Source organism: Pan troglodytes, chromosome 16, assembly GCF_028858775.2.
Source record: "Pan troglodytes isolate AG18354 chromosome 16, NHGRI_mPanTro3-v2.0_pri, whole genome shotgun sequence".
Lineage (NCBI taxonomy): Eukaryota > Metazoa > Chordata > Mammalia > Primates > Hominidae > Pan > Pan troglodytes.
In genome coordinates this window covers 52,636,535-52,659,476 of record NC_072414.2, presented here as the reverse complement: position 1 = coordinate 52,659,476, position 22,942 = coordinate 52,636,535, and the positions used below count along the sequence as shown (strand labels likewise).

Genomic DNA, 22,942 nt, shown 5'->3' with positions numbered 1-22,942 from the left:
CCACCACTGACAATATGCATTGTTAACGGAAGGGAGTGGTCAGGGGCTGTGTGGCATATTGGAAGGGACTCGGACATTAGAGGCAAAAGGACCCGGGTTTGAATCTTAGCTTTTCTATGTATTTATTGTATAACTTTGGGCTTGTTTCTTAATCTCTAAACCTCAATTTCCTAATCCATCAAAAGGGGATTAAAAATACCAACCAAAACGTGGTTATGAGGATAAATGGCACGAAGAATTGAAAACTAAATAGATTTATAAAACAAAAATATTGTTTGCAAAGAGTAGGCATAGTTCCTCCTTTATTCTGGAAGTTAATTTGCTTGGAAATTCAACCATGTACTAAATCTTCCTCCCTAGGGACCAACAGAAAATTGCAAACTCCTGAGTGGAAACCTTCACGAGGGCTCCGCAAATTGGTGCTCTCTTCTCCTGGTTTCATCCCGCAGGAAGAGAGAGTCTCCCTATATGAATGTTCACACCATGAGAAACCTTTCTCACCCTCTCTCCGTGGAATTTCTCTCCCCAGTTTTTGAGATATCCTCGACTCAAGGCCAAAGCAGTGGTTTGAAAGGTGTTTGGAAACCAATGTGAACCATCGTGCTTTCCCCTCCCCCACTCTGGGGGTGGGATTTTCAGGCCAACTTTTCTGAAGCTACTTGTGAGTTAACCTGAAGTTGGAATGCCCTCCTGAGGTCGAGGCATAAAAGCCAGCAGCGTAAATAGAAACTGAAGCTGAAATAACCATAAATGTTCTCGAACAACTTCAATAGAGAAAGCCTTGTTTGATCCTCTCTAAGCTTCCTGAAACCAAGCTGAATATTTGTTTGTTTTGTGGTAGCTCAACTTTTTTTTTTTTTCTCAGGCCTTTTAATGCATGGCTGTTGTTGGTTTCTGTTTAAAAGGAAAATGCTTTTTCTCAGTAACGATGTTCACATTCTGAAGTTGGTGATACCCACTTCTAAAGGCCATTTTATTGTAAAGATAAAGTTCTGCTAAGTCTTAGGATGAAAAGATAAAGGATGTGGTCAGTTACCATGACTCGTGCTTACCTCCCAAAGTGTGTCATTTGGTGCACATACCTCAAAACGTGTGAACAGAAAGTTTCTAGGTTTATTTTTATACATGGAGATTTGATTCCACGGCAGAGGGAGGGTGTCAAGGTAAATGACTGTGCAAAAATGACAGAACTGCATTTTGAGCTTTCCGTTGCCAGAGATACAAAGGCCAAGTTAAGGTGAGTTTGCTATTCGATTGCTTTTTGAGGGGTCTATTGGTAATTACCACTGCTGTTTAATATTGTAATATTCATGGGACCTCAGTGTTTACACAGCTCCATGGATGCTCAATCCAAATTAAACACGCCCAAGAACAACACAGGGAGAAAACACCTGGGGGCAAAGTGAGGGGCTGCAGTCACAAGTGATCAGATCTTTTGCAGAAGATAGCAATAGAGGGGCCCTTCCTTTTGGCCTCCTTTCTGGCAAATGTGTTTCAACACCGTTAAACTACATATGATATTGGACTGATTAGCAACTCCTAACACAGAATGTTCTGACGTTAGAAGAGCTAGGAAGTGGCGTGTCAGGGCTGACGTGCATGGCAGAGTTTTCAGATACACATACAGTGTTTTTTTCTACACCCTGCCTCCAAAATGTCAGTGTCCCTAGGTTTCTGTTTGTTGCAGAGCCCCTCAATATGTGTGTGGGAGGCAGCACTTGAAGCCAAAACAGTAATGGCCGGATCTTCTCTCTGCAGCCATGAACACAAGGAGAAAGTGCCAGGTGTCAGGAGCAAGAATCTTATATGCTGGGGATTTTTTTTTTTCCTGGAAGCAACTGGAAACCAACTTAGTGACACTTAAGTCCTTCACCTGCTACATGACTGCAGCCAGTGTATGTGAGTCAGAGTGGTACCAAGAAGGGCCCTCATCTGAATAGCCACAAAAGTGACGGGCCCTGGCTTGGAATGGGAATATTATACTATGTTCAGAGTCACGGCAACTTGAACTTGGCAGCCTTATCGGCTTCTGAGATTATGAGTGCCCCACAGCCAAGTGCACCTGTGAGGAGAGTTGACTGTGGAGTGGGATATAGATTGAGAAACCTCTTTCGTAGCTGACAATCCATGTAAACTCCTTTAATATGTGGATGGTTAAGTAGCAGTTTAAGTGTTGGAATTACCTGGCCCTGCTTTACCATCTTCTATATATTCAGTATAAGACACACTGGGAATTACTGAAAGCTTCCCTCTCCCCCCTCAAAAAGAGTGGATGGTGCTTAGAATTAAGAGGATGTTTCCAGGGTGTCTTTCGTTTCCATCATCAAAGCAGATAAAATTAACTCTATTAGAAACTGAGACCCCCTCCGTGAGGTATATTAGTCATAAGTTCTCTTTGCAAAAAGGCTAGTCTTCAGAGGATTGTTAAGATCAGATTTCATGACAGACATGTTTCAACATATTTGTACTTCTCTGAACATGCTACATTTGTTCTCATGTGTTGTGATTAGCTGGTTTCAGTGTTTAATCCATGGCATGTGGCATTTTTCTGTAGTAGTGTTTCTGTGGAAAACTTTATCCTAGGCTTGTGGAAGACCAGTTATAATGCTTTGGATAAAGTATGTCCAGCATTTCTAAAAGCTGCAGTTTCCTAAGAAAATGATCTACGGGCACCTAAGGTTAAAATCTTCAGAATTATTTTTTGTATTTTCTGAAAGTGATTTTTAAATGAAGTTGAGAAATGGTACTAACAATGCATCCAATATTGATATAATTAGAATATGCATCATACTCTACTAAAGCCAACCTTCTTTAATATGTTCATATATAAACATAAAGAGGTATGTGGTTTATTGTATATCCAATTTTTCATTTATCTGCACCTTCTTCAGGATCATATTTGGAAGGCACCTACCTGCTCACTTGCAAACAGAATGAGACACCGTCATGCTTTCTAAAGCGTGTTCTCTCCTGCCCTCCTCCTCCTCCCTCAGTCTGCCTTATATTAAGTTAGCCAATCGAAGTCAGCGTTACAGCCTCCCCTTTGGCCTGCGTTCTCCATCCTCCTTATATAAGCCTTGGTGGCCCCACACCTCTTCACAGCCACCTGGTCCGGCAGCCTGTAATAGCTGTCTCACTCTTCCTCCTCCTCACCTGATGCCTGCGGCTGACCCAACTGCCTCTGGGGTGTGATCCCACAGATTCTGAAAACAGCTGCAGCAGGCTGAGGGTGACTTCCTGGTCACGTTCATCCAGATACAGAGAAGGCTCTATATCAATAATGGGCATCCTCTGATGTGTACTTTTCTCTCAACAGTAAACACTTTATATGATGTTTTTCAGTATCTCCTGAGTATAAGGCGCTGGGCTCTTCTCTCTTTCTGAACAGTTCTGGTTCTTTAGTCCTAGTGCAGAGACAGCCTTTGTAATTAAAAGACAAAAAAATGTACTAGTAATAATAAGATTTTCCAAGGCAGTCACCCAGTCCTCTCTTCTGGTTTGTTTTTCTGTCTTTCCCTCACCTCCTCACTCCTGCCTTGGGACCAGTTGTGCTTTTGCTCAATTCATTCAGCAAACAATTAGCAACAAAGCTGCAGGCTCTGGTAGTGATCAAAACGCTGGCTGAATCTGCCGAGGTCTTCCAAGCACTTAGAAGAAAGGCCGGGATCCGCAAAGCCAGGCAGATTTCGGGTGTCACCTATGCAGGGCTTCATAAGTCTCTGTCTTTTCTGGCTCGGGGAACTACCCCATGGGGTCACTCACAAACGTGTATGCCTTCCCTCTGTCTTCTATCTGAGTGCGGCTTAAGGGTATAAGCACTAAGGAAAAAGCTTAAGCCATCACAGCATATCTGAGCATAAAGGAAAGATAGATAAAGTCCTTGTACAAGAAAACTGAGGCCTAGAGTTGGCAAGCTATACCCAGAAAGTTAGCAGGAAGGGCCACAGAATGTACTCGAACAAAAGCAAGAATGACATGGCCCATTTCCCAGTCAATACCAAGTGAACCATTTTGGAATGAGAATAGCTAGTTACATCTCTTGCTAGACTCCTCTTCCAGGTCATAAACACCTCCTACCAACAGGTTACTGAGCCCAAAAATAAATATGGGAAATTTGCGTGTATGCTGCACTTTGTATTTTCTGCCTCCTTCTCAATCCTTAATTAAGCTCCGCAGCCACCCTGTGAAGCCGGTCATTATCACTGGGTGAGGAAACGGAGTCCCACAGGAGCTATGTGACTTGCCCAAGCATACGAGCCAGACAGGCCGGGCAGGGTGAGACTTTCCAGTTTCTGATGCCCACGCCCCATGTGCAATCCAGCCTCGTCACCCTGGGTCTTGGTGCAGGGAGTAAATAAACAAACAAATGATCACATTGCTTTTACTTCTGGAGAGCAATGGGTTCTTATTCAAAATAGGAACAAGGGGCAAAACAAATGGCAAGTAGTAACAAAATTATTGGGGGACAGTGGTGCCACCATTCGGGGGCTTGGAAGTCTGGTCTTTCTGAAGCAGTGCATTCACTTTTAAGTTTCTCTTTATTGCTCACATACCCGGGTTTTATTCAGCAAAAGTGACACGTCTCACTAGGCAATGGGAATTCAAAAGTGATACCATGAGGTCCACCTTGTATTAAGGTTCAAAGTCATGTGATCCTATGTGATACAGGCTGTAATAGAGAGATATCTGGAGAAATATAGAAGTTCAGGAGAGGAAATTACCCTCCCTGGGGAATCAGGGAAGGTTCCATAGATAAGGTGACATTTAAATAGAATCTGAAAAGATGAATTAAGAGTTTGCGAGTTGGAAGCAAGGAAAAAGAGCATTTGGGCAGCTATGGTAGAGGTTTGATAAATTATGACTTCAGAGTCTACCCCCATATTCAAATCATGTTCCCTATAACTTACAGTGTAAAACTATGAAACAATAAGCTTGGCCCTCAACTCTGGTGACAAATAAACTCTCCCTGTCCTTTGAGATGTCCCTCAATGTACTTTTCCAATGCCAAATGAAGGTCAAGACTTTGCCAGGGTGTCTGAGAATTCCTAGCTTTGAGAGCATACGGGGGAGGCCCCGAAGTTGTGTTTTCATGCTCACATATGGTGCGGAATTTCTGCTTTTTACTGATTTGTTTCAGTTTATCCAGATATCTTTTACATAGAGAAGTGTGTATATGCGTCTGTGTGTACATGGCACGTATAGGTATATGCTGTATATATGTATGATAACATATAACGAAATCAGCCCTTAATTTAAAAAAAAAAACCCTATTTCACTGAACATTTTACTGCAGTGGGAAGAAGAGGATGGGTAGTAAATAATGGGCTTCCTTCACATTAACACAAATGACTTCTAATTGATCTGTAAGGAAATTGGTCACCTTGGCTGATGCCTATAATCCCAGCACTTTGGGAGGCTGAGGCGGGTGGATCACTTGAGGCCAGGAGTTCGAGACCAGCCTGGGCAACACGGTGAAACCCCATCTTTACCAAAAAATACAAAAATTAGCCAGGCATGATGGCACATGCCTGTAGTCCCAGCTATTCAGGAGGCAGAAGCAGGAGAATTGCTTGAACCCAGGAGGCAGAGGTTGCAGTGAGCCAACAGAGTGAGACTCTTGACTCAAAAAAAAAAAAAAAAAATTTTATCTGTCAGGACCTTGTTGTTAGAATCTTCTAGCAGCTGAGCCCCTGTAGATTTTTTTTTTTCATCATAGCCATTTTGCCACATGCCCTTTCATCTCCCTCCTTTGTCCTTTTTGCCACTCTCATCCATCTTCTGTCTCTCCCACCCTGAGATTCCTACTTCCTCCTCTCCTCCTCTCCTCCTTCCTTCTCTCCTTCCCCCTCCCTCATGCCACGATCCTCTTCGCCCAACAGTCTCTTGATTCCTGCCACTCATATCCTCAAGGTCATAGCTTATCATGGAATTTTTGTAAACCGGGACAGTTCCTTCCCTAAGAGAGATTTTGGAATTACAGTGTTTTTAATTTCTACTGGTTTATCTGTGACTCATTATATCTCAGCACATGGCATACTTCCTGGCAGTAAAGGGAAAATCAATACTATTTATTCTATAGATGACTCGGTTAACGAAACAGTACTTTGAGGAGGATTGCCTTTTCCTGTTGTTTTACTATACTGTAATTCTGGCCTTGAATACTGAAAAAAAGAAGGCTTAGCCACCTTCATAAGACGGACCCAGTGATTGGCCCCCGCAAGGAGAGATCCTCCAGCCACTGAAATCAGGCTCCCTAAATACTCCAAAGGTCATGTTCATTAGGCCAAGTGGCTACTTGGTCAGGACTGCCTAAAAGTCCAGGAAGGAGGACACACACCAGCCACAGAACACGGTTTGTCTCTTTGGGAAGAGAGAGAAGGAGGCATGGAAATGTGAAGGATACAACCATAACCTTTCATTTCTTTTAAAATGAGCTCAAATAGATTGGTCTAAATGTAAAACAGATGTGAAAATTTGGGAATAAGGACATGAGTTTACCATGTCTCTGCATGTTTACATGTTAATACTTTGCCGTTTTAAAAATATTTACCATAATTTTTAAAAAAAGAAATCCCAGGTCAAAGATTCCAATTGAAAATGAAGTTGCCCTTCTAATGAAGAGACATTTCAAAATATAATCTTCTTCCAAGAAGAGACGTATCTGGGGCCGTCAGCCCCCCAAAACAGGAGACGACTTTCAATGAATGTTATTAGCATGGGGCAAAAACCTCAAGTTTCACAAGAAGTTCTTGTTGCTTGAGTTCTTTGAGGCCTTTGTCTCTTACCACTGTTAATGTGTTTAAATAATTAGGGGCCTGTGTCAAAGACTCACATACCTGTCCACAGAAGCCTTCCCTGGTTGTTTGAAAGTCTTAAAATCTTGGTAAAATAGTCCTCTCTCCTCTCCCTCATGCTGCCTGTATAAGAAATGTTACAAAGAGCTTTAAGGAATTTTCTCAAATTAGTCCCCTCCTCAAGTCTTTTTCAAGGCAACATGGAAATAGTATTGCAAAATCAATCTTTTTTTTTTAATCCCAGTGGCGTCCTGTGCTATTCTAGTAACTTCCTGGGAAGGTGAGAGAAATGCACAGACATTCCCAAAGTCACTTTGGTTACTAATAAGTCTCAGAGAAGCCCTCATCACGAGGTTCTGTCCAAGCTGCCACACACTGTCCTGAACCTTCCTTCTCAGTTTTTTATTTATTTTTTCCCATTCTAGAACAGCCAGCAAATGATTTCACACCTTTTTGTTTAGCTGCTAAAAGCAACACAATAACTCCCCTCAGGGCTGCCTCTGTGGGTTCCAAAAATAAAATGGGCTCATTTTCATGCTAAGCATTCAAAGGCTCATAGGAATTCTAATGAAAGGCAAAGGAAGGAAAGAAGGAGAAAAGAGGGGTCAGGCTAGGGGGTGTCGCCAAGGAGGTTCAGCTTCTGCCTGGAGTTATAAGCCACCCCTGCTGGAAGGCATAGGTAGAAAATAACATAGTGCCTAGGCTGCAGATTAAAAGGAGATCTAATACAACTCTTAAACTCTCCAGCCTTATCTTCTTATCTTCTATCCTCAAACCCAGGGTTATTCTTGGAACACAAACTATTGTTCACCAAGAAGAGTGGTAGCCTCCTTCAGCCTTCCAGATTAGAAATCTCTTGAATAGGAAATAGCCAGTGACTTGCTTCCAAGTCAGAATATAAAACCATGGATCTCTGAGATTCTAGGTTAACTTTTGAAATTCAAAGTTCTCTGGGCCTAGGTCATTAGCAATAGCAGACTTATCATATTCCACACATGACAGAGTAGAAATAACACTATTGATGCAAACCAAAGAATATTAAGCAACATAGAATATGTAAAAAGATTTCTTTTTAATTTAACTTAATGTGTGCATGTATATATGTATTTATTTGTTTTGAGACCAAGTTTCGCTCTGTCGCCCAGGCTGATGGAGTGCAGTGGCGCAATCTTGGCTCACTGCAATCTTCGCCTCCCGGATTCAAGCAATTCTTATGCCTCAGACTCCCGAGTAGCTGGGATTACAGGTACACTTCACCAGGCCCAACTAATTTTTGCGTTTTTAATAGAGGTGGGGTTTCGCCATGTTGCCCAGGCTGGTCTCAAACTCCTGGGCTCAAGCAATCCACTGACCTCAACCTCCCAAATGGCTGCCACCAGGCCCAGCCTGTATTTATTTTTTAAAGACAGTGTCTCACTCTGTTGCCCAGGCTGGAGTGCAATGGCGTGATCATAGCTCACTGAACGCCTAGGCTTAAGCAATCCTCTCACCTCAGCACCTACAGTAGCAAGGACTACTGGCATGCCACTACCACACTTGGCTAATTTTTAAATTTTTTTTGTAAATTTTTTGTTGCCTAGGCTGGTCTTGAACTTCCGGGCTCAAGTGATTCTCCTACCTCAGCCTCCCAAAGCACTGGGACTACAGGTGTGGACCACTATGCCGAGCAGTGTGAAGAGATTTCACTGAGAGCTTCCCGGAAGTGTGCATGTTACCCATCTACAATAAGAGGAATCCTTGTAGGAAGGACATAGCTGACTAGCAGTTTACTTGCCTGAAATTTTAACATCCAGAAAAGGCATCTGCTCATTATATTTCTAAGCAGGGCTTTACTTAGGTATGAGGCCAGACTGTTGGAAATGTCCTACACTGACTGGACCAACTCTGCCTTTCAGTAGCTTCTACTCACCGGTTCCAAATTTGTCCCATGGAATGGCACCAAATCTGTCTTTTCAGATTTGGTCCCAATAATTGACAACTATCAGGTCTCTACCATCCCCTCCTTTTTAAGTTAGGCATTCCCATTTTCTTCTTTTTTTTTTCTCCTCACTTGGTTTCTACTTACTTCCCTGGGATGTGATCCACTTTACCGTGTCCCTCTTAAAGCACGGCCCCAGCAGTGGTCTCACGTGCACAGAGCACAGTGGAAAGAATGACTCCCTGAGCTAAAGGACATACTATTCACACAGCCTGAGCTCACCTGAGCCACTTCTTTCAGCAGATGTGTTATATTGTGGGGTCACTTTCCTTTTCAAGATCTGTGAAGAAAGGGCATGCTAAGCAAACTCTAAATAGGTTTGCTCAGAGAATCGCAATGCTACTTAAAGGTACAAAATTTTTAAATGGGTTAGAAGGATCCTTTGACATACAAATACTTGACATGCAAAATGTAAGTCCTTATTTTTTTTTTATTAAAGCAGATACCCGAAGTGCCTCTACTTGGTAAACTTAATATGAGTTACTATATGTTGAGTGTTTGAAAATTTTCTAATTGTGTTTCTTTAAAATTATCCCAGGATTTAGTCTTTCTGTCCAAGGAATCATAGAATCTTTAGAAATGGAAAGGAAGCTGGGCGTGGTGGTTCATGCCTGTAATCCCAGCACTTTGGGAGGCTGAGGCGGGCGGATCACCTGAGGTCAGGAGTTCGAGACCAGCCTGGCCAACATGGTGAAACCCCATCTCTACTAAAAATACAAAAAATTAGCCAGGCATGGTTGGCACATGCCTGTAATCCCAGCTACTCGAGAGGCTGAGGCAGGAGAATCACTTGAACCCAGGATGCGGAGGTTGCAGGGAGCTGAGATTGTGCCATTGCACTCCAGTCTAGGCAACAGAGCAAGACTCCATCTCAGAAAAAAAGAAATGGAAAGGACATAGATTTTTCAAATCCAGTCACCAACTTTCAGGACGATATTTTTATCCCATTATACGTATTTATTCAGAATCCATTCTTCACATGCTTCCCAAGGGCCTCCTAGGTACAGGCATTGTTCTAGGTTTATTCAGCAATGAAAAGCATAGTCCCACACGAGGTGTGGTGGCTCTTGCCTGTAATCCCAGCACTTTGGGAGGCTGAGGCAGACGAGTCACTTGAGGCCAAGAGTTCGAGACCATCCTGGGCAATGTGGCGAGACCCCATCTCTACAAAAATACAAAAAATTAACTGGGCATGGTTGTACACACCTGTAGTCCAGCTACTCAGGAGGTTAAGGTGGGAGGATGGCTTGAGCCCAGGAGGTCAAGGCTACAGTGAGCTGAGATCACGCCACTGAACTACCACCTGGGCAATAGAGCGAGATTCTGTCTCAAAAAAAATTAAAAGAAGAGAAAAGCATAGTCCCCTTTTTTCCTGGAGCTCACATTCTCATGGGGGAAAACAGAAAATAAACAGATAAACAGTATTTAAGATACTTTCACATAGTGACAAGTACTATGAAGAAAATAAATTAGGGCTGTGATAGAGTGTGACTAGGTCAAGGATGACAAATTTTAGGAGGGAACATTTGACCTAGGAGAAGGTTTCAACCACAGGAGAATCTAGAAGAAGCATCTTCCAAGCCATGGAAACAGCAAATTAAAAGGCCCTGCGGTAGAAATAAAGTTGGAGTGTTCTGGAAACTGAAAAGGGCCAGTACAACCGGAAAAAAAAAAATTTATAGAAGAAAAAAGCAGTAGCAAGTGGAGTCTAAAAGGAAAGCGGTAGGCAGGGGCTTGATCACATGGGCCTTTGAAGGCTGTGGTGAGGAGCTTGGATTTTACTCTAAGTTCAGCCACGGGAGGGTTTTAGGCAGGGTAGGGGCATGATGTGATTTACATTTTTAAAATGCCCTCTCTGCCTGCTATGTGGAGATGGATTGCACTGGGTTTAAAAACAGAAGGAGGAAAACCAGTTAGGAAGGCATCGCAACGGCCTACACGTTGGACTGACATGGCAGCAATGACCATAGAGAGAAGTGGATAAATTCTAAATATATTCCGGAGGTAGAACCAATAGGACTTGCTAAGAGAGATGCAACTGATGTCCAGGGGGCTTAAATGATTTGCCTAAAAGGGGAGAAGGGGAAGGGCGCCAACAAATGCTGAGCACTTAGTAGTGCCATGTACTTTACTCCTCACATGAATCCTAGTGATGCTGCGAGAGGAATATTATTTTACCCACATCTTCTATATGAGGACTCTCAGGCTCAGAGAAGTTAAGTAATTAACTCCAAATCAAACAAAGGGTAAGTGATAAAGCTGGGATGCCAACCCATGCCCGTTTGGCTCCATATCTCACAGTCTCCCTCCACTATACAACAGTGTTTTCCAAAGCAATGATAGAGGAGAAACTCTGAGCACAGACTCCTGGGGTAGGGCTCCTTCTACCCCTTTCTTGCAAAGTATTGATGCTTTATGACATTGTAAGCAAATACCATCATCAACTGCACATCTTCCCATGTCATTATATTTAACCAAAACAAGGACGCCTTTCTCTCATTACTCTTCTACCACCTTCCCATGTTCCTCACAACCCATGAGTCAGGGTCGGCTCAGCTCTATGCACTTTAACTATGAGAGACAGGAGCCCGCCTCCCCTCCTGAGGTGCTGTAGCTGGAAATTGCTTGTGCAACCCGATGACAACTTTTCTATATTTAGCAGAAAAAGTGGTGGCAAGGATCTGTCCAGCTCAATTGTTTTTACAGTTTCAATGTTCGAAATCTCTCAGACAATCTCCTGAAAGGCACATTGGCCTTGACAGTATCTGAGCGGAAGGAAATTTTCTCCATCTCACAGGGCTGTCCACTGGAAGCCGGGACGTGGAGATCCACTGTACAGCAGAGACTTGACATGCCAAACGCTCCTCCCACACCTTGCTCTACACCCCACGAAACGGGGAGACACTGGTCCCGTTGAAGCTTCGATGGCTTTTAAGTGTTATTCTAAGAAGGGAAAATAAGCATGAAAGATTCAAGGGGGAAATGGACTATCCCTTAATTGTTTATGCCTTTAATTGACATGTATGGTGCTTGGTTTTTATTTCTTTTCAATGTGGCATGCAAAAAAATATATATATAAAAACCTGCTTATGGTTTAAAGAACAAAGATAAACTTGCCTGATTGAAACGGGGAGGAGGGGGGTGGTGAAAAAATTGCAGCAGGTATTTCAAGTGCTTACTATGACAAAATCATTGTCACAGAGACTGCCCATCACTTATACTTAAAGTGACTAATTCGAGAAGGAGGCACGGTTTCGCTGTTCTCAAGCCAGACTAACGCAGATATAGTATATTGCCCGTGACTCTGACCCTCATCCCCGTTGGTCAGCCAGAGAGAATTATCTACTAATGAAAAGCATAAAAATTAAGAAGAGCTAAGAAAAGGGGAAAGTAGAGACCATTAAAGTAAAATGGGAATCTTTAAGACAGTAAAATAGTGCCAACTGTATCACAAAAAGGGAAGGTGCAGGGAAAAAAAAGTATTTCCATTGAAAACTTACTTATAGCCCTCTGCGTTTTAACATGCAAGATGTATCAATCGTTGGTAGTCAAGGGAAAAAAGCCCACTACAAAAGAATTCCTATTAGCTTTAGAAATAGCAGTTTTAAGGAGTAGTTTTTTCATAACTTCATCCAGTCCCCAACCTGATTTTGGGTTAAATCTTATTCGGAGGAAAAGCACTTGGTTTAGATATGTCCTGTCTCATTTTCACAAAACCTCTTCTAATGAGATGAGTTCTAGTGTTTCTGTGTCTATTAAGGTAAGAGGTGAAGAAATAGAAAATCCACTTTTTGTAACTTTGCACTTCTTGGGACTAATGCTTCCAGTACTGGGTTCTAGATGTTAATTAACAGGCCATTATTAAGAAAAAAAGCTTTTATACAATTTGACAAAAAAAAAAAAAAGAAAATACAGTTAAATAAGGACAAGAAAAAAATCACCTATAACCCCATCACCTTAAGCTATCCACTGTTAACAAGCCTTAAAAAGAAAACAAAATTATTTGGCACACACCTTGTAGAACCCCACCAGGACTGTCGTAATTCAGGCCTTCTCTCATTTTTTATTTTGTGACAGTTTCTGGCAATTTTCTACAGATAGATGGGTTGATATCTTTACTCGTGCCCTAGAAGAGAGAGGATCTTTTTAACATTAAATGTCTCAATCTCCTCACTGGAAATTTTCTTTTCTTAAGATGAACCCAAAGGTACCTAATTCTTCTTTATATTACTGTTTCTACAAATGTCAAGAAAGTCCTTTCTGATTTTCTGTGTCATAGCATGAACCCCACCCTTTATAGACACAAGAGCTAACACTGCATCGTTTTCACCTAAGACCTAAAACTTTAAAGGCAAAGATTCTCTTTCTCCAATAATTTTAGACAGCCTTCTGGTATGTCATCTTGGCCACCTTTTAAGTTGAAAGAAATAAGAATAGTTAAAAGAACTTTAGAAAAAAAAGAAAGAAAAAAAGAAAGAAAAGGACTAGGGATGGAGAAACTACTGATAAATGAATAGGCAAAGAGATCAGTAAAGTGCTGAAAGAAAACCCCAAAACATAATCTCGCATATGTAAAAAGAATCTTGTATATGTGTCAATAGAATACATATATAAGCTGTGGGGAAAAAGTAATAAATTGTGCGTGATGATTTTTAGCTTATCAGAGAAAAATAAATTTTTTTCACGCCGTATAACAAATTAAATCCTAGATAAATTAAAGAAATATTTTTGAAAAATTAATTAAATAATGAGAATGTATTTCTGCATATTTATCTAGATATAGGCAGATTTTCTGTACTTTACAGTAATAGAAGAAATTACAGAATACAAAGGTCAATACATTGAAATATAGAGAAAAATAAAATTTTTATATGTCAAAAATGATCATAAACAATCAGCAAAAAGGACAAAAAGCAAACTGATAAGATGTATTTTTTCAAATATTAAGGCACAAAATAAATAACCTTAATAAATAATGTGTTTAATTAGTCTGTAAACAATTTTCAGCCTTACCAGTAAATACAAAGTATCAGAGGCCTAACAAGATAGCATGATTTTTAAATGACATTAATCAATTCAGTCAGTTTCAGAAAGACATTAATATACTGTGAATATAAATTGATACAGCTTTCTTGGTGATAGGTACTAAAGTCTTGAAAATGATGATACTCTTTGATTTGGTAATCCTACTTCCAGTAGATTATTCTAAGGAAATAATTTAAAAAGTAAAGATTAATGCACACAAAAACCATGTTTATTTAATACTATTTATAATGGCTAAAATTCTAAACACTCTGAATGTCCTTTATTAGGAAAATTATTAATAAATTATAATATAGTCATATGATGGCAAATTATACTGCCATTAAAATAATATTTAAAGAATAAACACATGAGAAAATATTTTTGATTGAATAAAAAGTAGTATGTGAAATTCTGTGCACAGAATGATTTTAGCTGTGAAGATTTTTTAAAAGCATAGGAAAAAATAGAAAAAATACTGGTAAGAACCCTCCCTGGATGGTAGTGGTGGTTGCATTTGGCTAATAAGATAATATGATGTGGTGATATTTTGTATGCTTCTTTTAACTTCTTTCTAAGTTTCAAATTTTCTACCAGGTATATATGTATTATTTTTAGAACCTTTTAAAAAATAAGAAAAATCAAACTACAAAAACAAAAAAGAGCCAATGGTAGGCATCCTTTTCCTTCAGAAATCTATGTCTTGTACTGGTTAGTAGGGAATAATCAGATACTTCTAAGCCAAGAGTGGTACTATTACCTACTTTTATTCAAGTTCACTCCAGAGGGCAGATTGCTAGATGATTTTGGGGGGCGGGGGTTCGCTATTAAAAGTAATTGCAAAAACCACAATTACTTTTGCATCAACCTAATACTTTCTCTTCTTCCCCTTTCTCAGGCTTTAGTTTCCTCTTCTCTTTCATTCCTTCCTCCCACATTTGATGCAAGTAAAAGCCAGGGGAATGTAAGCATCACATCCCTACCTCTTTCTAGGAATAGAAAGATGGGATTGTTTTCACCTGTCTTCCAAGCCTGGGTGGACAGACAGTAGATGAAGAACATGGGTTTCTTGTTCAGGAAAGGGAAGAAGTGGTTTCTGTGGGACATGGGTGAGCTTCTTTAGCTCTCATTCTTGTAGAACTAAGGTTTCTAGATACACACAGAACATTCTTCCTCACGGAGTTCATTTGAGAATCAGACAGACTATTTAACCTGAAGAGAGCTTTTGGCATTTTAAAATGGTAAGTCTTACAGACTCCATAACCACTACCACTGCTACCACCACAACGACAGAGAGAGCCAGATCTGAAAATACAGGAACTGATCTGAAAATACAGGAACTGAAAATTCAGTCAGTCAATTTTGGAGTTGATTTGGGCAGAGGATAGGAGATGAACAGGCTGAGGATATTTCTCCAGCCAAGACGAGAGTGCAGCATTTTTTTTAGTTGAAATTAAAAAGAAAATGCGGAGTGTACTTTGTCCCACTCATTTACCCTAACGATCTTCAGCGTGTCTCTGTTTCTAAGGAAATGGAGGGCCCAAGTCTCTGATTCATTTCCGGAATGCCACATAGCACCCTTGGATGAAAGCTCCTCTATCCAAGACGACTTTGGAAACGCCTTTTAAAGTGTTCTTTCCCTTTACATCTTGGAGTTCCATTTTGATGGCAGAAAGTATATTTTAATCAATAGAGTCAAATGCAGTTAACATCTGAGTACACAGATTTTGAATATGTCTGGCAAGAAACACCTTAATAAAGATGACAACTTGACAACCTCCTACAATTTATTACATAATTAATTGTGGCTATTTTTTAAATATCTAGAACCCAGGAACCAGGAAACCCTAGCTTTTAAAAATCAAATTATCTTTGCATTTAGTTCTCCCCCTTTCTCCCTTCTCCACATCAAAAAAATCTAATTTATTCCAAAACACAGAATTCAGCAATACACTACCATCACCCTAAGGTTTAACATTCTTCCTACTAAGAATAAGTTAAAACAGCACATTATCCTCAAATTTGGGGGTTAGGAAGAGAAATATATGGGAAGATATAACAGCTATCCTTAAATTGCAATTTGAGGGCCACCGTCATTTGCATTCTGCTTGCCCTGAGGCGGCACATCGATGTGCAGAGTCATGGTGGCGGCAGCCTGGCCTGGGTGACAGAAACCATTAAAGGGAAGCAGAGGGGCAGGCCATGCTCCGTGGGTTTCATTAGCTTACTTCTTGTGTAGGAGGCAAAAGGTATCTGCAGGGCTCTGGGCTTGCTAACCAAACCGTTAATCGCTTAGAAACAGCAAGAAGTTCACTAGTGAGATGTTTATCACATACCTGGAACAAGAGTTGACTTTCTGTGAAACATCATTCTGGAATGAAAGCCAAAATCTCCCTGCTATTCAGTTGAGGCTGAAAAAACAATCACATCAGAATTAGTAAGGCAAAAGACAAAGAGAGAGAAATGAAAACAAGCCAGTATTCAATGGGGCTAGGGGGAAAATTACCTGGGCTTCAGTAATTACAGAAGAGTTGGGGTTTTGAGAAGGTAAAAAAGTGGGCCAGGTGCGGTGGCTCAAGCTTGTAATCCCAGCACTTTGGAACGCCAAGGCAGGTGGATCACGAGCTCAAGAGATTGAGACCAGCCTGGCCAACATGGTGAAACCCTGTCTCTACTAAAAACACAAAAATTAGCCGGGCGTGGTGGCGGGCGCCTGTAGTCCCAGCTACTCCCGAGGCTGAGGCAGGAGAATCGCTTGAACCCGGGAGGGGGAGGTTGCAGTGAGCCGAGATTGTGCCTCTGTGCTCCAGCCTGGCAACAGAGCGAGACTCTGGCTCAAAAAAAAGAAAAAAAAAACTGGTAGCACTGCTTCTCTCAGAAAGACAAATGTCTGGAATACACAAGTGGCACTGAATGTCTCAGGTCACTGAGAGAGGCTGGACAGAGGACTGTGGGAAAGTGCAAGTACTAGGTGACTTTAAAGGACATCCCAAAAGTCCAGGTTGAAGTGATTTTTAATGAGAACGTGCATGCTGTGTGTCTTTTTTACGTATTCTAAAAGTAATAGACAATTACAATTATTTTAAAACTCCATCATTACAGAAAAACATAATATTAAAAAGACCCCACCCAGAGATTATCACTGTGAAAAGCTGGGGGTATTCTTCATATTTCTAAAGAATATACTAACATATATTTTAGTCTGTATATGTATATTTAATTCTTTGCTTCAACAAGCCGTTGAAAAGGATACTCGGTTTGCAACTTCACAGCCATGTGAAGAAGAAAAGAATATTTAGGGATCATTGGTACATAATACCTTGCATCTCTCTGCAGCATATGAAATTGAGTTTCAACCCTATTTAAAGAAGGAGTTCCCTGGTAAAAATACCTTTATATACATTTCTCAGGTTGGAGGAAGATAAAAGAAACTACATATGAGATTTGGGCTGGGCAGTTTATTTTAATCATGGTTCCTTTTAACTACTCAGCAATTTCAGGCAATCATCCACTTTCACACCATAGTTTTCCCTTGTATACAGTGGGAAGAGGGATAGAAAATCTGAACTTGGGGACTTGGTCTCTGAGCACTGCTACCAACTACACCTGCCTTTTGGCAAATACCCAACTCTTCTCAGCTGAGGTCACACATTCTGCCAGCTCTCAGGAACCAGGAGGCTTAATTACCTGTATTTTCAAAGACCTCTGAACTCTCTTAGGAAGGGGGCTATTTAAGTTCAGCGTCACATTATCCAGTTCCTGAAGCATTCATTTTATAGAGATAGGGAGGAAAAGTTCAGAGATTGAGCTGTGCTCCAAAGGAAGTTTGGAAAAACGTTTTCTATATATTATAAGTTAAAGAAATGCTTTGTGGTTTGAGAAAAATCACACTATGCTTCCACACAAATAACATACATCTCAGAAATAAAATGCTTAAATTAAATATTAATTTAAGATCATCAGAATTCGAACTGGCACATGTTCACCTTCTCCTTCCTTTACTGCAAGGTGCTCTGTGGTTATCTGCTACCAACACAAACCTGTGAAAAGTGCAGCATTGCTGCTGTCCCTTTATAGGTGCTGCTGTGGCATGACCTGGTCTGCATATTCTCAGATCTCAGAGCCAGCACCAGATTGTGATGAAGTTTCCACAAAAATGAGGGCAATCCATTGTAAAGCTGCCAACTTTATTTAAGAAATAAAGAAGAGTGTGTCCTTCCTACTTTTGGGGTATTGAAATGTTGCTTTCTTTTATGAATTAATGGTAATTGAAGATGGTAGCTGTGGGGTTCTTTTAAACACCCTTTTTTGATCAAATTTAAACTTGGCAACAGTATATTGATCTTCTCACAATTTCCCAATTTCCTTTTCTTTTCTTTTTGGATTTTACTGGCCTGCAAAATCCAGTCTCTGGAAAATATCAGTCTATGGCTAATTCTGTCCATATGGTAATAGAGAGAATGCAGATAATCACCATTTTTAGCTCAAAGTAGCAAATCCCTCCCCTCCCAAAACTTGTGCCTCAGCTAATGATAAGTAGGACACCCGATGCGTGTGAGTTGTATTTCTCCCTCCACCCTCTAATAGGAGTCCTAAAATTAAGCCACAGAAGGTCAGAAAAGAATGAAGCAAGGGGAAAAATAATAATAATAAATAAACCAGCTGGTTAATGGACTCAGTGTCGATGAACAATGAATAAAAGTATGCCCTATCATTATTTGGAATATACTAAAAAATTATTCATTGTGTATTTGAAATTCAAATTTAACTGGGAACCCTGCATTTTCTCGGGCCAACCTACACCTAAGTCTATCTGACCCTTTAGAAAATACATAGGTAGTGAGGCCGGGTGCAGTGGCTCATGCCTGTAATCCCAGCACTTTGGGAGGCCGAGGCGGGCAGATCACGAGGTCAGGAGATCGAGACCATCCTGGCTAACACGGTGAAACCCCGTCTCTACTAAAAATAGAAAAAATTACCTGGGTGTAGTGGCAGCTTCCTGTAGTCGCAGCTACTTGGGAGGCTGAGGCAGGAGAATGGCGTGAACCCGGGAGGTGGAGCTTGCAGTGAGCCAAGATGCGCCACTGCACTCCAGCCTGGACAACAGAGTGAGACTCCATCTAAAAAAAAAAAATAGGTAGTGAAACATGAATTTAAGTAGCTACTACACATAAATAGTTATTAATAAAATACTCTTTCGGTTCTCTTGGGGCTTTCTAGTTCTCTTGTCTACGTGTGAAATATTTAGATTATTGGGTTCTTATAAAAGTATACCCACCTTCTATTAAACCCGGAGAAGAGTAAAGCGAGTTAACTTGCCCCTGGTTGGCTTACCTTGTGAAGGAGTTGATAGCCAGTGTTTACAAGCAGGCCCTGCCAAATCGCCCCAGCGGCCTACCTGTGAGCTGGCTTTTCAGCTGCTGCAGAGTAATTCCCTCTAACCCACACTGAAGCTCCAGGATCTGAAAGTTTGTGGGTGAGAAGTGAGGAAAGCCAGGATCCTGTGAGGTTGCCCTTAGCCGTACTGGGCATGCGGACAGCACACATATTCTTTGTTTCTTGTTTTCCCCTCCGATGTTAAAACTAATACAAAGTTAAAAGCTCTACTTTTTTTTTTTTTTCAGTATTCTACCTGGCAAAGGTAGAGTTCCCCCAGCTTACTGCAAAACAAAAGTAATAATAAAACTGTCAAGTAGTGCCAGTAACCTCTCTGGTAATATTTGCAGGGAAATTACTTTCCATCTACAAAGTTGACACCTATTTTCTTTTAGGGAAATGAATTGATATGAGCTGGAGATTGGCAGGGAAGTAGGAGTCTGGGTCAGATACCTGGTGTGCATTTCTAGGAATGTGGATGGTGTTTTTTCTTTTCCTTGACCACCTCAAGGTTGTTACAGAAGTAATATGAGGGGGAAAACTGTGAACAGTGCTTATGGGAGCAAAAATCAAAATGTGGAATCAGAGGCAGTTTTAGTGGTCAGTCACATAGCCCCAGATGGGCTGCTTAGGATTGGGAAAAGAAAGCTGGGTTAGAAAGTCTCATGCTGCTGGCCGGGTGCAATGGCTCACGCCTGTAATCCCAAACTTTGGGAGGCCGAGGCGGGTGGATCACCTGAGGTCAGGAGATAGAGACCATCCTGGCCAACATGGTAAAACCCCGTCTCTACTAAAAATACAAAAATTAGCTGGGTGTGGTGGTGGGTGCCTGTAATCCCAGCTACTCGGGAGGCTGAGGCAGGAGAATCGCTTGAACCCAGGAGGTGGAGGAGGTTGCAGTGAGCAAGCCGAGATTGTGCCACTGTACTCCAGCTTGGTGACAGAGCGAGACTCCGTCTCAAAAAAAAAAAAAAAAAAGAAAGTCTCATCCTGGCCCAAATGCCATCTACCAGTGTGACTTTGGGCGGTTTGTGTTGTCCTCTGCCCATCAGTTTCCTCCTTTGCCAATGAAGGGCTTGGACAGGCTAACACCTGGGCTGTCTTAGCCCTATATCTCTAAGGAGGTACAGAGGAGAAAGGAGTTCCTGAGCTGTATATGAGACTCACCCACTTACCTGCTGGGACTTCAAAGGCTATAGATTTGAAATAACAAAGACACGCTCCTTGGTTTCTTGGTCTGACCTTCAGAAACACAAGTGCAGCCATTCTTTTTGCCTTCCACTGCCCACCCCTACCTTGTCAGAAGATGGTTGGTTGGACCATGTGCTTGGTCGTCCCAGGAGCCTGGGGAGCTCCACTGCTAATGGTTCCCTTGGACGCTGTACACACAGGTCATTGTTATCTTTCTTTTTCAAAGCTGTTACTTAGGTTGGATGAAAAATAGCAGAGTTCAGCCATCGTGATTATTTATACGGGCATACAAAGACAAGACACACCACTCTTTCTGTTACTAAATCATACTCTGGAGTCTGAGTTTCTTTGCCGTATGCTTTCCGAGGCTTTTCCCACTGGGCTAGTTCTAGACAGAATCTGTATAAAACACTGCCCTTTTGGTCAGCAGTTCACAATGAACTTGGATGGGAAAATATATACTTTCCAAATCAGAGAATGTATGTTCTGATTCTGTCCTTTGCATCAGTGTAGAACTCATGGTGGAAAAGATCAAAGATTTCTATGGGGTTCTTTCCATTCTGAGCCCTGAAGCTCATTATCTCATTTTTCTAGGTTTCCTCATGTGATGGCTGTCCATTTTTATAGCCCAATAGCCAAATCATAGGTCTTCCATTTTATCTTTGTCATTCAGAAGTATTCACCAGAGTTCCCTTTTTCTTCTTGGGCTTGTGACAACACCATGGAAGTTAGGCTGGGTTCCACCCTTGCCTGCCAACAGCTTTTGTGTTACTTTCATTCATGGAATACATTCTCAGTGTTGATTTATGTAGACGCTCCTATAGCCCTTGCCCCTCCCTTGACCTCAGTTATTCCTAATCCCCCCATCTTTGTCCTGTGAATGCTGGCTGGCCTTTCCAAGATGGAAAATCACTGGATGACCCGTACATCTGTGCAGCCCACACCTAGTACATTGCTGGCCTTTGCCCAAATTATGCCACCCCATTTGGTATGACCTGACACCATTGTGATCAGTCTGATGACCTGGCAGCATCCCATCTGCCTATCCAGTTCACTCTTGCTCCATTTCAGGGCCTCTTACAGCAACTCCTCACATATCTTCTTGTCACTGTCTCATGCCTTCTCAGTCTCAGCTAACATCAGCCCATTCATTGATATAGCAAGACAATTTGAGAACCACTATGTGCTCTGCCAGAGTGAATAACAAAATGCAGTACTTGCCCTCAAGGAGCTTAGACTCTAATGAGAAAGACAGACAATAAAGAATAAACAGTCATCCTGGCCAACATGGCAAAACCTCGTATCTACTAAAAATACAAAAATTAGCTGGGCGTGGTGGTGCATGCCTATAATCCCAGCTACTTGGGAGACTGAGGCAGGAGAATCGCTTGAACCCAGGAGGCGGAGGTTGCAGTGAGCCGAGATCACACCACTGCACTCCAGCCTGGCAACAGAGCAAGACTCTGTTTCAAAAAAAAAAAAAAAAAAAAGAATAAACAGTCAATCCTTAAAAACATCGAAAAGCTATGAAGAAAACAATCGGGGTGCTGTGAGACAGAGTGGCAGGTGGAGCCTATCTTAGATAGTGTAGGTCTGCAGAGGTCACATTTAAGCCAAGGCCTCAAGAATGAGAAGCCTGCCAGCCATGAGAGAAGAGGGGTAGAAATACCTCTGGACTTCAGGCTCAGCATGTGAGCAGACCCTACCTCAGGGAAAAGCTCCTTGTGCTTGAGAACTAAAAAGGGCCTCTCTAAACCCACCCCCTTTCCAGACACCTCTTTCACACAGATGCTGACTTCACCTGCTCATTCTGATTAATTCATCTCTTGAGCTGCAATTGGTCATTCTCTGGGTTCTCCTTACTTGACATTTGGGTGCATAGTGTCTTTTATTATTCAGCTGTGTGGAAGAGCTTTACAGGACTTGAGTTCCTTTCTTCACCTCTCCAAGGGCATCAGTCAGGCTTCTATTTATGTAGAAGATGCTGAAGAAATACTTGAATTCTATTCAGTTCAATAAACATTAATTAAATGCCTGGTCTGTGCTAGGTGGTACATGCTGGGTATTTAATTCAGTGCTGGTGTTTAAAAATAACCAAGCCTGGCAAGATGGCAAGACCCTGTCTGTATTTTAAAAATGTAAAAATTAGCTGGGTGCAGTAAACATACCTATGGTCCTAGCTACTTCAGAGGCTGAGGCAGGAGGATCCCTTGAGCCCAGGAGTTTGAGGCAGCAGCGATTTATGACAGTGCCACAGCGCTGCAGCCTGGGTGACAAAGCAAGACCCTATCTCCAAAAGAATAAATAAATAAAATAAACAAACCCCAGTCTAACCATGAGAAAAACATCACACAAACCCATTAAGGGATATTCTACAACACTGCTGACCAGTACTCCTCAAAACTGGCAAGATCATCAAAAACAAGGACAGTTCGAGAAACTGTCACAGACGAGAGGAGGCGAAAGAGACATGACAGCTAAACATAATGTGAGATCGGATGGGATCCCGCAACAGGAAGAGGACACCAGGTAAAAACTAGCGAAATAATCAGTAACATACCAATGTTGATTCCTTAGTTGT

General features: G+C 41.5%; 1 protein-coding gene and 2 long non-coding RNA genes across 4 annotated transcripts in view; 2 read left to right on the top strand and 1 right to left on the bottom strand.

The window, feature by feature from the left end:
• RORA (RAR related orphan receptor A) overlaps positions 1-22,942 on the top strand; it is a 735,316-nt gene that overhangs the window by 575,300 nt on the left and 137,074 nt on the right. The window lies entirely within an intron of this gene.
• Positions 361-5,504, top strand: LOC134808541 (uncharacterized). The gene is made up of 2 exons (XR_010151723.1): positions 361-1,237; positions 1,759-5,504. It is a non-coding gene; the product is annotated as an uncharacterized LOC134808541 (long non-coding RNA).
• Positions 2,852-21,600, bottom strand: LOC107968498 (uncharacterized). The gene is made up of 6 exons (XR_001709670.4): positions 20,466-21,600; positions 18,774-18,914; positions 16,131-16,205; positions 12,787-12,898; positions 6,837-6,917; positions 2,852-3,404 (listed from the first exon to the last, which is right to left on the bottom strand). It is a non-coding gene; the product is annotated as an uncharacterized LOC107968498 (long non-coding RNA).